This window comes from Hypanus sabinus, chromosome 4 (genome assembly GCF_030144855.1).
Source record: "Hypanus sabinus isolate sHypSab1 chromosome 4, sHypSab1.hap1, whole genome shotgun sequence".
Classification (NCBI taxonomy): Eukaryota; Metazoa; Chordata; class Chondrichthyes; order Myliobatiformes; family Dasyatidae; genus Hypanus; species Hypanus sabinus.
Genome location: NC_082709.1, coordinates 5991010 through 6006182, shown reverse-complemented (window position 1 = coordinate 6006182; position 15173 = coordinate 5991010). Strand labels below are relative to the sequence as shown.

At 40.0% G+C, this 15173-nt stretch overlaps 1 long non-coding RNA gene across 6 annotated transcripts; it reads left to right on the top strand.

Moving 5' to 3' along the window:
* The first annotated feature begins 849 nt into the window (after positions 1-849).
* Positions 850-12674, top strand: LOC132392451 (uncharacterized). Of its 6 annotated transcripts, none has more exons than XR_009511546.1 (4): positions 850-5804; positions 6233-6340; positions 6916-7083; positions 10910-12660. It is a non-coding gene; the product is annotated as an uncharacterized LOC132392451 (long non-coding RNA). The 6 variants fall into 6 exon arrangements; XR_009511547.1 differs by having other exon boundaries at positions 6233-6460; positions 6916-6964; XR_009511543.1 differs by having other exon boundaries at positions 6233-6460.
* The last annotated feature ends 2499 nt before the right edge of the window (positions 12675-15173 follow it).

Here is a 15173-nt window from a genome sequence, read left to right as displayed (position 1 = left end):
CAAGTGAGTCTCTCAGATTGGCTTGCCTAGTCTGGTCTTTACTTCTATCTCTCAAGCAAGCCTTGGGTTTGTTTGGAATCCCATATCATTGGGATCCTTTCCTCATCACCAAGTTACTGTTGGAAAAACCTACCCTGATTTAAGACAATTTACCATGTTAGCAAACAGAAATAACTTTGCAGACCTCTGTATACTGTTATCCCTTTAATACGTGATCATGGAGAGCCATTGCCTTGTGACTCCGCCAATGTCGGGTTACACCTTAAATTTATACAGTAAATTCTTAGCAGCAGCCAACAGCTAAACATACATAGTCAGCAATTTCAAGAAGCACTCATTAGTTATTAGCTAGTTCGCAAATATTTCCATGCGGTTCACAAAATTAGAACTGTGCATCCACATTCAGTTCCACTATTAACCAGACAGTCTTAGACAAAAGTTAGCATTCTTGACATGATCTATTGCTAGCTATTGTTAGCTAGCACATGCAAGACAGTATTCTGCGTCTTATCCTGTCAACCGTACGACCTAAATCCTGGGCAACAAACACAAAATGCTGGAGGGTTTCAGGCTAAAACAATGACTGTACTCTTTTCCCAGATGCTGCCTGACCTGCTGAGTTCCTCCAGCATTTTGTGTGGGTTGCTTGGATTTCCAGCAGCTGTGGATTTTCTCTTGTTTGTGATTGGACAATACTTAGCTAGTCGAGCTTGACAACAAAATTTAATTCAAAATTTAATGTTCTTCCACAGGGACAAAATTGGTCCTCTGGAAGATCAGAATGGTGATCTATGTTTGGAGCCAAAAGAGATGGGGGAGACCTTAAGTACATTTTTTGCATCTGTATGTACTCGGGAAACTGATACAGAGTTGATAGAAGTGAGACAAAGTGGCATCAACTTCATGGACCCTATAAAGTTACAGAGAAGGAAGAGGTTGTTTGCTATCCTGAGAGAAATTAGGGTGGGTAAATCCTTAGGACTGGAAAGTAGCCAGTGTTGTTTCACTGTTTAACCAGGAAATTACAGGGTGGTAAGACTGACATCAGTCGTGGAAGATATTCTATGGTATGGAAGATATTTGGATAGACATGAAGTGATTAAAGGTGATCAAGATGGCTTCATTTGTGGTAGATCATGTCTAACCAATCTTGTAGAGTATTTTGAGGAAGTTATCAGAAATTTGGATGAAGGCATTTGACAGGTTCCTGCATGGGAGGTTGGTCAAAAAGGTTCAATAGCTCAGCATTCAAGGTGAGGTAGTAAATTGGATTAGACATTGACTTTGTGAGAGAAGCCAGAGAGTGGTAGTAGATGACTCTAACTGGGGAACTGTGACTAGAGGTATGCTACAGGGATCGGTGCTGGGTCTGTTGTTGTTAGCATCTATATTAACAGTTTGGATAATAATATGGTTAACTGGGGATGACACTAAGATTGGGGGTGTTGTGGACAGCAAGGAAGACTATCATGGCTTGCAGAGGGGTCTGGATCAGCTAGAAAAATGGCAGATAGAATTTAATAGAGACAAATGCGAGGTGTAGGACGAACCTAGGTAGGTCTTGCACAGTGAAAGGTAGCGCTCCGAGGAGTGTGGTAGCACAAAGGGGTCTGGGAATATAGGTACATAATTCATTGAAAGTGACGTCACAGGTAGATAGGATCATAAAGAAAGCTTTTGGTACTTGGGCCTTCATAAATCAAAATATTGAGAGCAGGAGATGGGATGTTATGTTGAAGTTGTATAAGACATAGGTGAGGCCTAATTTGGAATAGTGTGTACAGTTTTGGTCACCCACCTACAGGAAACATGTAAACAAGGTTGAAAGAGAACAGAAAAAAAATTCACAAGAGTGTTGTTGGGTCTGAAGGACCTGAGTTATAAGGAAAGATTGAATAGGTTTGGACTTTATTCCTTGGAGTGTAGAAGATTGAGAGGAGATTTGATAGAGGTAAACAAAATTATGAGGGGTATAGACAGGCTAGATGCAAACAGGTATTTTCAGGTAGGACAATAACCAGAGATCATGGGTTAGGGGTGAAAGGTAAAAAATTTAAGGGGAACATGAGGGGAAACTTCTTCACACAGAGGGTCATGAGAATGTGGAATGAGCTGCCAGCCCAAGTGGTGCATGCAAGCTCGATTTCAATGATACATGGATAGTAGGGATATAGAGAGCTATGGTCCTGGTGCAGATCAGTGGGAGTAGGCAGTTTAAATGGTTTTGACATGGACTAGAAGGGCTGAAGGGCCTGTCTTTGTGCTGTGCTTTTCTATGACTCTGATCATTTTTATCTAGTCAATGGCATCAAGTTTATGGAATTGGTAGCATTGACTAAACTTCATATTTCCATTTCCATGTGCTTTCCATATGTATTAATATTCATGTATGTAATTAGACTCGTTAATATTAAAGATAATTTTGTTAGAGAAATTAATAAACCAATTAAAAGAAAGATTTTTCCAAGATGAATAGTAGTTTTATCCTGAATTTCAAGTGAATCTGTAAGTGGATTCACACTGAGACAGAACTTGAATTGCCTCTTGCATATGTGATTTTAACTGTAAGGATGACATATATGAGAAGGAAATTTAGAAGGAAAAATAGTAAAAAAGATAAAACATTCTTAGAAAAGATGATCTTGATTTTAATCTTCATCTGTTTCCTCATCTTCATTGAGCAGTCTTCAACAGATACATCAAACTGCCTGAATTCCACATTTCTCTCTGTAGGAAGAACATGGGCCATTCTTAAATCTATTGTAAACTTCAAAGTTCAAAATACATTTATTAGCAAAGTATGTATAAATTAATGCAACCTTGAAATTTGTCTGCTTACAGGCAGCCACAGAACAAGAAATCCCCCAAAAAAATTTAAAAATGGACTAAGGCCGGAAGTGCAGAGAGAAGGAAAAAAGCGCAAATCATGCAAACAATAAAAGGAAGTAATAGCATTCCGAACCAAATTGAATCCATAGATCTGGAGCTTAGAACAACCAGAATAGGCTCAAAGCCTCAGTGTCAGTTTTTCATAATAGTGGAGCAAATCGTCATGAAGTTCGTAGACACAAAGCGTGTAGCAGCCAAAGCAGTCTCAAAGCCTCAGCGCTGAGGAGAGAGGAGGAATTTGTCACGGAACAATACTGGCTATAGTAAACTTGTCCATTTTGTGACTTGTGTTTGAGCAGAATCAACATTGTACACCATAAGAAGAAAACTATAGTGTTATTTTATATTTGATGTTTTGAAAGAGAGGACATCCATGGATATGATGTGCCAGTTTGGCTGTGTTTCAAATACTAATCAAACTTGATGGTGTATTACATATCCCTAGTATGTGCTTGTGGCACAGATTTTAGATGAAGCATGCATGAGATTTGAATCTTTCATATTTCATACTTCGTGAAGCTCTGCAGAGAATTACACATTCCACAAGCCTATATCTTCGGTGTAATAGAACAGATAATTGAATATTTATAATGTGCTGTGGCTCATGCAGGCAGTGTATCAAATTTAATAACAAATTTAATAATTAGTTATAATAGATATAACATTGAACTCTGTACTTATAATAATTATACTTTAATAGATATAACATTGAACTTTGTACATTAACATTATTGTTAGACAAAGACATAATCTATTTTACTTAACTAAACATGGCAAGTAAACGTGATTTGCAGTAGATTACATCATTAACCTTATCTTGCTAAATAGCATGAAAACCTAGGAAGACTGTAATGTCCTGGTGAAACCTTTCATCATGCTCCTCATTGACAGTGCTAGGATTTGAATTGAATTGACTTTATTTCGTACATCCTTCATATACATGAAGAGTAAAAATCTTTATGCTACTTCTCCGTCTGAATGTGCAATTTATAGTAATTTATAATAAATAGTAAGTACAACAGGGCAGTCGATAATAGCATAAAAATACAAGTGTATCAGCATGAATTAATCAATCTGATGGTCTGGTGGAAGAAGCTGTCCCGGAGCCTGTTGGCCCTGGCTTTTATGCTGTAGTACTGTTTCCTGAGTGGTACCAGCTGGAATAGTTTGAGGTTAGGGTGACTCAGGTCCCCAATGATCCTTCGGGCCCTTTTTACACACCTGTCTTTGTAAATGTCCTGAATAGTGGGAAGTTTACACCTACAGATGTGCTGGGCTGTCCACACCACTCTCTGCAGAGTCCTGCGATTGAGGGAAGTACAGTTCCCATACCAGGCAGTGATGGAGCTAGTCAGGATGCTCTCAATTTTGCCCCTGTAGTGTGTTCTTAGGATTTTGCATATCCATACCAAACTTCTTCAACAGTCTGAGGTGAGAGAGGCACTGTTGTGCCTTTTTCACCACACAGTCAGTATGTACAGACCACGTGAGATCCTCGGTGATGTGGATGCCGAGGAACTTAAAGCTGTTCACCCTCTCAACCCCAGATCCATTGATGTCAATAGGGGTTAGCCTGTCTCCATTCCTCATGTGGTCCACAACCAGCTCCTTTGTTTTTGTGACATTGAGGGAGAGGTTGTTTTCTTGACACCACTGTATCAGGGTGATGACTTCTTCTCTGGAGGCTGCCTCATTATTATTTGAGATTAGGCCAATCATTGTAGTGTCTTCAGCAAATTAATACTGTGTCTTCAACACAGTATGGGTATACAGAGAGGAGGTTTAGGACATAGTCCTGAGGGGCACCTATGTTGAGGGCCAGAGGTGAGGCGGCCCACTCTTACCACCTGCTGGTGATCTGACAGTAAGTCCAGGATCCAGCTACACAAGGTAGGGTGAAGGCCGAGGTCTCTGAGCTTCTTGTCGAGCCTGGAGGGAATTATAGTGTTGAATGCTGAACTGTAGTCCAAGAACAGCATTCTCACATAAGCATCCTTCTTCTCCAGGTATGTAAGGACAATGTATCAACAGTAAGGACAGTAAGGATAATAGATATGGCTATTGCATCATCTTTTGATCAGTTGTATTGGTAGGTCAGTTGTAAGGGGTCCAGTGTGAGTGGTAACATGCTGTAGGTGTCGTCCTTGACCAGCCTCTCAAAGCTTTTGTTTATTATTGAAGTGAGTGCGACAGGACGCCAGTCATTCGGACATGTTACCTTGGTCTTTTTAGGTACAGGAACAATAGTGGATGTTTTGAAGCAGGAGGGGACTCTACACTGAAAAAGGAGAGATTAAAAGAAGTCTAAATGGGAATGCAGAAAATTAATTTATAGTCACACCTTGCACTTTGAGGTTTTGTATGCTTGAAGCATGTTGTCGACCAGCTGCACACAGTTTGGTTGCCAAGAAAATTTTCAGCAGCATCCTTGAATTCCTTCCATGTGGTTTTCTCCAGTTCCACTAGAAATTCTTCAAGTTGCCTGTCATTGATAACCTTTCCCACTGTGTTACACGTAACCTGGATTGTCCTCACCGCAGAGTCTCAGGTTAGGAGAAAATGAAATCAAAACTGGATTTTCAGTTTAAAGTCAGGGCTTTATGCTTTGTCTCTTGGCAGGGTCACCCATGCCAAGCAGGTCAAGGGGACGAGGCCAGACTAAGAGTTGTCCACTGGTCCTCCGGATTTCGATGTTCAGCTCAGGACTAACAACCCTAACTGGTAAAATAAAACTGTCACGGAAACAACAATGAAGAATCCTTCTACATCTGAGTGCAATGGTATTCCTGAGTCTCCACCTGGTATTTGCATGACTGGCAGTAGTGAAAACCAAGAGGAAGCTACTGACATGATGAAGGAAGCCCTGAACACCGGAGGTAGAAGACCGGCATTGCTGCTTTAAATGCCAGCAGTGTGTAAGTAGCTTCATATTATATTTTGAAATAGAAGAAAATTCACCTGAATAAATTTATTACCAGCCTTTATTTCTTTCTTAAGCTGGGTATTAAAACAAGGGGTTATGAATGACATGATAATGGGTTTCATCACTTTAAATTGAAATAGAAAAAAAAATTAGCAAGGAAAGGATTTAGTACATGCAAGAATTCATCTGCCACATGGAAAGGTAGGACAATCTATTAATGATCAAAACAATATCACGTTTTAAACTTGATACTGGTACCTATGTGACCTAAAAGCAATAATGATAAGGAAAGACTTGAACTGCAAAATACGGGGTCAGAATGTACTTGTCATTTGCTGGAGGTTTGATATGTAACTATCAAAGTTCACTGTACATTTATTATGTACACACTGTGCAATCTTGAGATTTGTCTCCTTACAGGCAGCCTCAAAACATAGAAGCCTCAAAAGAACCCATCCAGAAAAAAGACTGTCAAACACCCAGTGTGCAGAGAGAGAGTGAAAGTAACAAATGATGCAAACAATAGAAGTAAGCAAACAGCATTCACAACTGGAATGTTATGGAAGACACAATGCCAGACATCATTGCAAAAGCCACACCTCAACGTAAAGCCGAGTAAACGTTGTGAGGCCACAGGCGCAAAGCTAGGTATCACTGCAGCTAGCACTACAGTTCAGCACAGAGCTGAGTAAATGTCTCGGAGCAGTGAATAGAACCCGCCTTCGCTTCACGTCCTGACCATTTCAATCTGACCCGGCACTTAGATCATCCAAACATCAGGCCATTCCTAACTCTTGGACCACTCTGAGGCCTGGGTCCCGCCGCAACGATTCAGCCTATAGGTGACCTTTCAAATCCAGCCTGGCACAATAATCGATCAGACATCAGGACTTCTCACACTCTTGGGGATGGCCAAACTCTGCTTTGATTCTTCTTTGATCCTGACTCAGCTTATCCATGACCAGGCCTTCCTTGCACCAACCGCCACCGTTCACTTCCGCTTGCCTCGACCACCCTTTGAACACCTCTCCATTATTCATGTTGATCGTTACTAAGTATCTAGTAGCTTCCTTTGTTATTCATTATTTTCTTCAAATTTACAGGTTAAGGTGGGCGCTGGTGCCAGATGTTGAAGGGTCTGAAGGAAGAGAAGTGAGTGCAGTTACTATTACAATGGAGAAGGTGCTCAAAAAGCTGAAATTCCGAAGTCAACCAAACCAGATAAGCTGCACCCTAGGGTTCTGAACGAGGTAGCTGTAGAGATTATGGAGGTATTAGTAATGATCTTACAAAAATCATTGGACTCTGACATGATGCTAGGGGACTGGAAAATTGCAAATGTTACTCCACTCCACAAGAAAGGAGCAAGGCAGCAAAAAGGAAATTATAGACCCATTAGTATGACCTCAGTCGTTGGGAAGATGTTTGAGTATGGAGTTCTTGGTGACAGAGGGCAAGATAGAAACATAGAAAATGTACAGCACAATACAGGCCCTTTGGCCCACAAAGCTGTGCCAAACATGTCCCTACCTTAGAACTACCTAGGCTTTACTGATAGCCCTCTATTTTTCTTAAGCTCCTTGTAGTTATCCAGGAGACTTTTAAAAGACCCTATCGTTTCCACCTCCACCACCACCACCGGCAGCCCATTCCACGCACTCACCACTCTTTGTGTAAAGAACTTGCCCCGACATCTCCTCTGTACCAGCTTCCAAGCACCTTAAAACTATGCCCTCTCGTGCTAGCCACTTCAGCCCTGGGGAAAAGCCTCTGACTATCCACATGATCAATGCCTCCCATCATCTTATACACCTCTATCAGGTCACCTCTCATCCTCCTTCACTCCAAGGAGAAAAGGCCAAGTTCACTCAACCTGTTCTCATAAGGCGTGCTCCCCAATCCAGGCAACATCCTTGTAAATCTCCTCTGCACCCTTTCTATGGCTTCCACATCCTTCCTGTAGTGAGGTGACCAGAACTGAGCACAGTACTCCAAGTGGGGTCTGACCAGGGTCCTGTATAGCTGCAACATTACCTCTCGGCTCCTAAACTCAATCTCACGATTGATGAAGGCCAACACACCATACGCCGGCTTAACCACAGAGTCAACCTGCACAGCTGCTTTGAGTGACCTATAGACTCGGACCCCAAGATCCCTCTGATCCTCCACATTGCCAAGAGTCTTACCATTAATACTATATTCTGCCATCATATTTGACCTACCAGATGGGACAGATAGGATAGGATATAAGATAGGACAACGTCAGCATTGTTTCCTTAAGGGAAAATCTTGCCTGACGAACCTGCTGGAAGTCTTTAAGGAGATTACAAGTAGGATAGATAAAGGGAATGCAATAGTTGTTGTATATTTGGACTTCCAGAAAGACTTTGACAAGGTGCCACACATGTAGCTACTTACCAAGTTAAGAGCCCATGGTATTACAGGGAAGTTACTGTCATGGTTAGAGCAATAGTGATTGGTAGGAGGCAGCAAATGGGAATAAAAGGATCCTTTTCTGTTTGGCTGCCAGTGACTAGTGATGTTCTACAGAGGCTGGTGTTGGGACTGCTTCATTTTATGCTGTATATCAATGATTTGGATGATGGAATAGATGGCTTTGTTGCCAAGTTTGCAGATGATACGAAGATTGGTGGAGGGGCAGGTAGTGCTGAGGAAACAGGTAGGATGCACAAGGATTTATACAGATTAGGAAAATGGGCAAGAAAATGGCAAATGAAATACAGTGTTGGAAAATGCATGGTCATGCACTTTGGTAGAAGAAATTAAAGTGCAGATTATTTTCTAAATGTGCAGAAAATCCAGAAATCTGAGATGCAAAGGGACTTAGGGTGTTCTGCACAAGGACTCCCCAACGGTTAACTTGCAGGTAGAGCTGGAGGAGAGGAAAGCAAATGCAGCATTATCATTCATTTCAAGAGGTCTGGAATATATAAGCAGGGATGTAATGCTGAGGCTTTGTAAGGCACTGCTGAGGCCTCACCTTGAGGCTGGGGAGTGGGGTTGAAACGGGGAAAATAAAGGATCAGCCATGATTAAATTGTGGAGCAGACTCAGTGGTCCTAATGGCAGAATTCTGCTCCCAAGTCTTATGGTCATATTGTCTTTGTTTCACAGCTATCTGAAGACAAATTTCAGAGTTGTATATAGATGCATACTTTGATAATAAATGAACATTTGAATATGCCCTTGATGGCAGATTGGCCGGTACATGTGATGACTTGGGCAGTTTTGACCCCCCCCCCCCGTATGCCACACTGCAGTTTCTAAACCATGTAGTGATGCAGTGTTTTAGGACACTCTCTACTGCATGTCTGCAGAGTGATGTAGTATAGATGCACATAGTCCAGCTCTCTTCAGCCTCCTCAGAAAGTAGAGGCATTGGTGAGCTTTCCTGATTGTGTAGGATTATGGTAGCATATAAAATAAATAAAACAAAACTAAGTTTTAAAACCTTGTAATTTTGAAATATTTGGTGAAATTTGCAAAAATTATTTTTTGTGGGCAAAAGTGTTGTTTGGCAGTTACAGCTACTGATAGCTGATATCTGTTTAAAAGCTCAGTTATACTTTATTCATCAAGGACTGTGACGAGTCATTCAGACTCAAATAACTTTTTTAAAATTATAGTAATGGATTAGAAATTATGCACGTTGGGTATGTTTATTTTGGTAAAGGACATCTGTAGAGTTAAAAAAAAATTATGACTGCACTTTGGACAGGATTTTAAATTACATTGTCCAGCCAGAGTCCAGGTTGGAACACTCTGCGATTCCTGCGGGTAGGGCTGAGACATAGACCAGAGATCCCCATGGCCCTGTGAACAAGGCTGGTGAATTCCCAGGTCTGCAAGTCCCAGGATCAGAGGTTTGTGCAGGGAACATGAGCCCCCAAGTTGCCGATTCTCAGGATTGGAGTTCAGAGCCCATGATCGACAAAATTTGAGGTTGATACAGAAGGCTCAAAGACCAAAGTCGCTGAGTCTGGAAGTTGAGGCCCCTGGATCGGCATGCCTGTAAGTCCAATATCTGTGAGTCTGGCCAGGGATTGGAAGTCGGAGGCCCAGAGGTGGCCTGTCTACGGGTATTAGTGGGAGGGAGGGAGATAGGGATTTGTTTTACTGTTTTATTTTGTTGGTTGTCTGGTTCTACTGAAGATCGTGAGCATGTTGTGTTAGCTCTGTAATGTCTCGCTGTCCTCAGCACATACTTGGGTTCTGTTGGTTGTTAGGCACAGGAGTACATTCAGCCAGAGACTCATTCCACCAAGATATAACACTGAGTGTCATAGGAAGTCATTCCTACCTGTGGCCATCAAACTTTACAACTCCTCCCTCAGAGTGTCAGACACCCTGAGCCAATAGGCTGGTCCTGGACTTATTTCCACTTGGCATGATTAACTAATAATTATTTAATTATTTATTGTTTTATATTGCTATATTTCTTCACTATTCTTGGTTGGTGCGGCTGTAAGAAAACCCAATTTCCCCTCAGGATCAATAAGGTATATCTCTGTAATGGAAATGATGAATTTCACTGTTGGTTTCGATGTGCTTGTAATAGATAAATCTGAATCTGAAACCTTGTTCATGGTTTGTTTTTTGCCTCTAAGCTTGACTAATCCCAGTGGTTGCCTGAAGGGCTTACTTGGTCCACTTTTTGTCAAATTGGGGTAACCAATAACCTTATTTACACCACGTTTACTTACCTTTTGTCCGTTTGTCTGTAGATCTGTATCTCTTGATAAAGTAATGGAGCAATTTTAAAATTGTTTGAACATCTCCCTGCAGCATTACTCTGCCCTTTCATTGAAAGGAGTTACAGTTTTACAACAAATGAAGGTTGTTTTTCACTTCTGCCCAGTTCATGATTCTTGTATCTAATTTCTCTATTGTTGGTAGTTTTGCCTTCAGTTCAATAGACTTTGCTTTTCAGAAACTCAAACCCTACTATTTACCCAAACTTTCCAAATATGCTTTGGCTTACTGTTTTATTGATAGCCCCCCCTGGAATACTTTGCATTGTAGTCTTATAGGTTGTTGTATATCTGTGAATATCTCTTTTCTCACTTTATTTTGCAGTTATGTGCACATTCTTTTGGAGAAGGCTGTGCCACAGAAGATGGGACAAATCGGCCCAATTCTTAGCCAGGACAAAAATTACATCTTGAAATGTAACACCAAAAAACAGTTATAATTGCTGTCCTATAATTATGATGAAAACACACAGCTCTGAGTTTGTTTTAAAAGGCAGTGTGCCTTTTTTTCTGGTAAGATGGAGGTGTATGTGTACAGAGCAGCCTTTCAGGGTCCAACCAAAGGTGCTTTTCTCTGTAAAGTTGTTTACAATCTAAAGACCATTCTATTCCGAGAACATTGGGCATTTCATTTGTGATCACAAGACTCTGGTGGGCAATGATCATGTATGTTGCCACTGGCCTGTTCCCCTTGTCTGGTGGAGAGACAGTTGACATGGGAGCTGCGTTGCTTCAGCTGAAGCGAGAACTTGGCCTCAGGCCTAGGGTTTGCCTGCTGCTGCAGACCAAGTGCGAGACGCGGAAGCACGACAGCATGGTTGAGCTTGGCTGGGGCCTGGCCTCGCCCATCAGTGCTGCCCTCCCGTGTTCAAGTGGTGGAATGACAGGCTAGATTGAATGCATCTGTACACTGCCCGGAGACTACCATCGATTGCTGGACATCGTCACTCAGGGTATGTACTTTATATGTTTTTTTTTGAGTGAATAGGCTTCTTTGCATGATATTTTGAATTATGTTATTCGCTATTTTTGAATGCTTGCTTGCTATTTTGAATATTTTACATTGTGGCTCAATGTTTTCAGCTGTATCTATGTATGGTTTTACTTGATTTGATTTGAATGTGGACCTTTGTAAGACTTCATTCAATTTATAAAGGGAAAAATGCTGCTGTTTGTAAAATAAGAGGAGATATTACACTGGCAAATTTGTTTGGAAAATGGTTTTTGTGCTTGTAATGCCATTCTCAGATTTTAGCTCAAAATCACTATTCTGATAACATATTAAAAATTAAATGATTTAAAATGTATTTAATTACTTGCAAACTATGAAATTTTGAGGACATTTTAACATAACTGTTGGGGCCTCATTTTGCTGAGGTGCTGATTCCAGATGCTCTTCCTTGTCAGAAGTTTTGCAGAATTGTAACTTGAATCATAAGGCAAGGTTCTGCTGTAAAATGCAGGGAATTGGCAATCAGTCCTTATCATGAAAATTGTAAAGACATCAGGGGTTTTCATGTTCATGCCTACTTGTATGCAAGTTCTGGGCATTGACAGGTGGATTTGTTGGCATTCTTCTGGAAAATCAAGCTAATATTCCTTAATTCTTCTTGTGTAATACAACAATCTTAGATTGTTTGTTTGGTTTAATGAGAAGTATATTGGTACAGAACTTCCACTGGTAATGGGTGAGCTGTCACTTCCTAGTGTTATTACTGTGCCAATGCACAAGCAACTTTTGTGTACCAGAGATCTGAAAGCCACCTTTAGTTAAGTCCTTCTCTGCAGGATCTAATGCTGCAGTCTAGGCAGAGATAATCAACATGGAATGCCAGTATACCAATGGTATGCCAATATCTTAATCTCTCCCATGGCTGATTTCACTGCAAAGTATTGTAACCATTAAGCCTACTGATGGTTAACTATTAATTATTCAGTATTCTATTAATTGTTGAACAGCTTAGCTGATGTGAAAAATTGATTGTTATCCTCTCAGAACAGCATTTACTTATTCGATGACTTCATTTAATAATAAAATATACTTTTGAAAGATTATAATGGCTCATTTTTGCCTTAATCCTATTTGCCTATCTTAATATTTTGATTTCTGTAAAAATAATATAAATTGGTGAATCCTTAATTCCTTCTTCCCGATTTCTGTGTTATTTATTTATTGAATGAGGCACAGCACAGAACAGGCCCCTTTGGCCCTTCAAGCTGCGCTACCTAGCAACCCCTATTTAACCCTCATATGATCATGGGTCAATTTATAATGACCAATTAACCTACAAACTGGTATGTCTTTGGACAATGGGAGAAAACCCATGCAGTCATGGGGAGAATGTACAAACTCATTATAGGCAGTAGTGGGGATAGAACCCTGGTCTGCTGATACTGTAAAGTGTTGTAATGTATGCTACCACATCACCTACTTGCTGAATTCTCTTTTCTTTACACCAAAGGCTGCAATAGAATATATCAAGGTTACCTAATCTGCTAAATCTGTAATCTGCATTGCTAGAGCCATTCTTTCTCCACTGATTGTGGGCCATCAAACTAGGTGGAAGATGTAATTGCAGTTTGGAAATCTTTAGCTATTATTTCTGAGGTAAGTCAATAAGTAAAATAAGTATAAAGTACATTGTCATTAGGTATGTTATCTCAGTTATATTTGGTGTATTAAATTGTACTAATACGCATCTTTGTGCATTTGTTAATGAAACAATGCTTAGAACAGGGGTTCCCAACCATTTTATGCCATGGACCCCTACTATTAACTGAGGGGACCGTGGATCCCAGGCTGGGATCCCCTGGTTTAGAATAATTTCAGTTTTTTTAGTTACTGTTTATCATATGGAAAAGGAAATGTATATTATTTTAAAATAATTTAAAGTATGTTTCATTTGCATTTATCTCTTAAATCTTAAGATAAATCAACCCTAAAAACAAAATCTGAAAGAACTGCCTATGCTGTTTTAAATTGTTTAATTGAAATTGCTTAATTTGAATCTTTTCAAAGTGAAGGTACTTTACTCTTACAATGATAGCTTATTTGCAATGACATTTTCTATTGTAGACTAAATTTCAAAGTGACCTCATATCATACAGTATTTTAATGCATTTTTGAAAATATCCTTAAGTGCAAATGTTAGTCTGGTTAAGTCCATTTTCTCTGTGGCAGTTTAATATCAAACCATGGCATGTTCCACTAGGGTGAATTGCACAAGAGCTATGGTAGAGTGTGTTAGAATACCATCTCTGTTACATACAATCTTACAGCACAATACAGGCTCTTCGGCCCACGGCTATGTCGAACATGTACTTCAGAAATTACGTAGGGTTACCCTTAGTCCTCTATTTTTCTAAGTTCCATGTACCTATCCAGGAGACTCTTAAAAGACCCTGTTGTAACCGCCTCCACCACTGACGTTAAGAACTTCTTTTAATAAGCTAAAGACGTATTTGCTCCTTTCTTTCGATTGATGTCTTTCCCTTTAAGTACCTTTTACTCTGTAAACACCAGGAATGTAAATATTTTGATGTAACTACAAATTATTCAGCAATTTTAAATAACACATTTTAAATATCAACAGAATACACATTAAATCATTAATAGTATTTTATTTTTGTGCTACTCAGTGATAATGTCCAAAGTAGCTACTTAAGTCTTCTTGCAAAATATTCTACCAGGTAACTTAGTAGTTTAAAAATGTCACCTTTCAAAGCGTCTCCCCACTCAGCTACTGAATCACAACAGAATATTATAAAAAGCAAGGGTGAAGGAAGGAAAGTAATATGAGACTGACAATTGGTTTGTTTTTTTAACTATAATATTTGGTTTGGTAATAAGATAAAATAAACCTTTCCTTAAAAGATTTTGTAAAAACCATTCATATTCTACATATTTACAAATGTAAAATTAGCATTCTGAGAGACTTGAAGAACTGGTTAAATTTTCAGAATACAATCTTGTTCAGTCATTAAGAGTCTCATTGTTCTGAAAGATTTTGGCCACATGATGGCACACTTGTAATTGTTGAGCATGGAATGTGACATACAGTATTGTGAACTTCCACATGTGAATTTGTGGCTTCAAGATTGTTAATTATTTTGCATTACTAAACTATGATATAGGATAGCTTCCTCAAAGATTATTTCCATCCTGGCTCCACAGAAGGGCTACTGTAGTGTTGCCAGAGTGTTTTTAGTCATTATGGCAGTTAATGTACTTACTGAAATACAAATCAGCACACACAAAATGCTGGAGGAACTGAGCAGGTCAGGCAGCATCTATGGAAAAGAGTAAACAGTCAACGTTTCAGGCCGAGACCCTTCATCAGGACTGAACAGGAAGGGGGAAGACACCAGCATAAAAGAGGTGGGGGGGGGAGGGTGATAGATGAAGTCAGGTGGATGGGAAAGGAAAAGGACTGGAGAAGAAGGAATCTGATGAGAGAGAAGAGTGGACCATAGGAGAAAGGGAAGGAGGAAGGATCCCAGGGGAAAGTGACAGGCTGAAGGCCAGAGTGGGGAATATAGGGAGGGGTGGAAAAAATGTTTTACCAGAAGATGAAATCAATATTCATGCC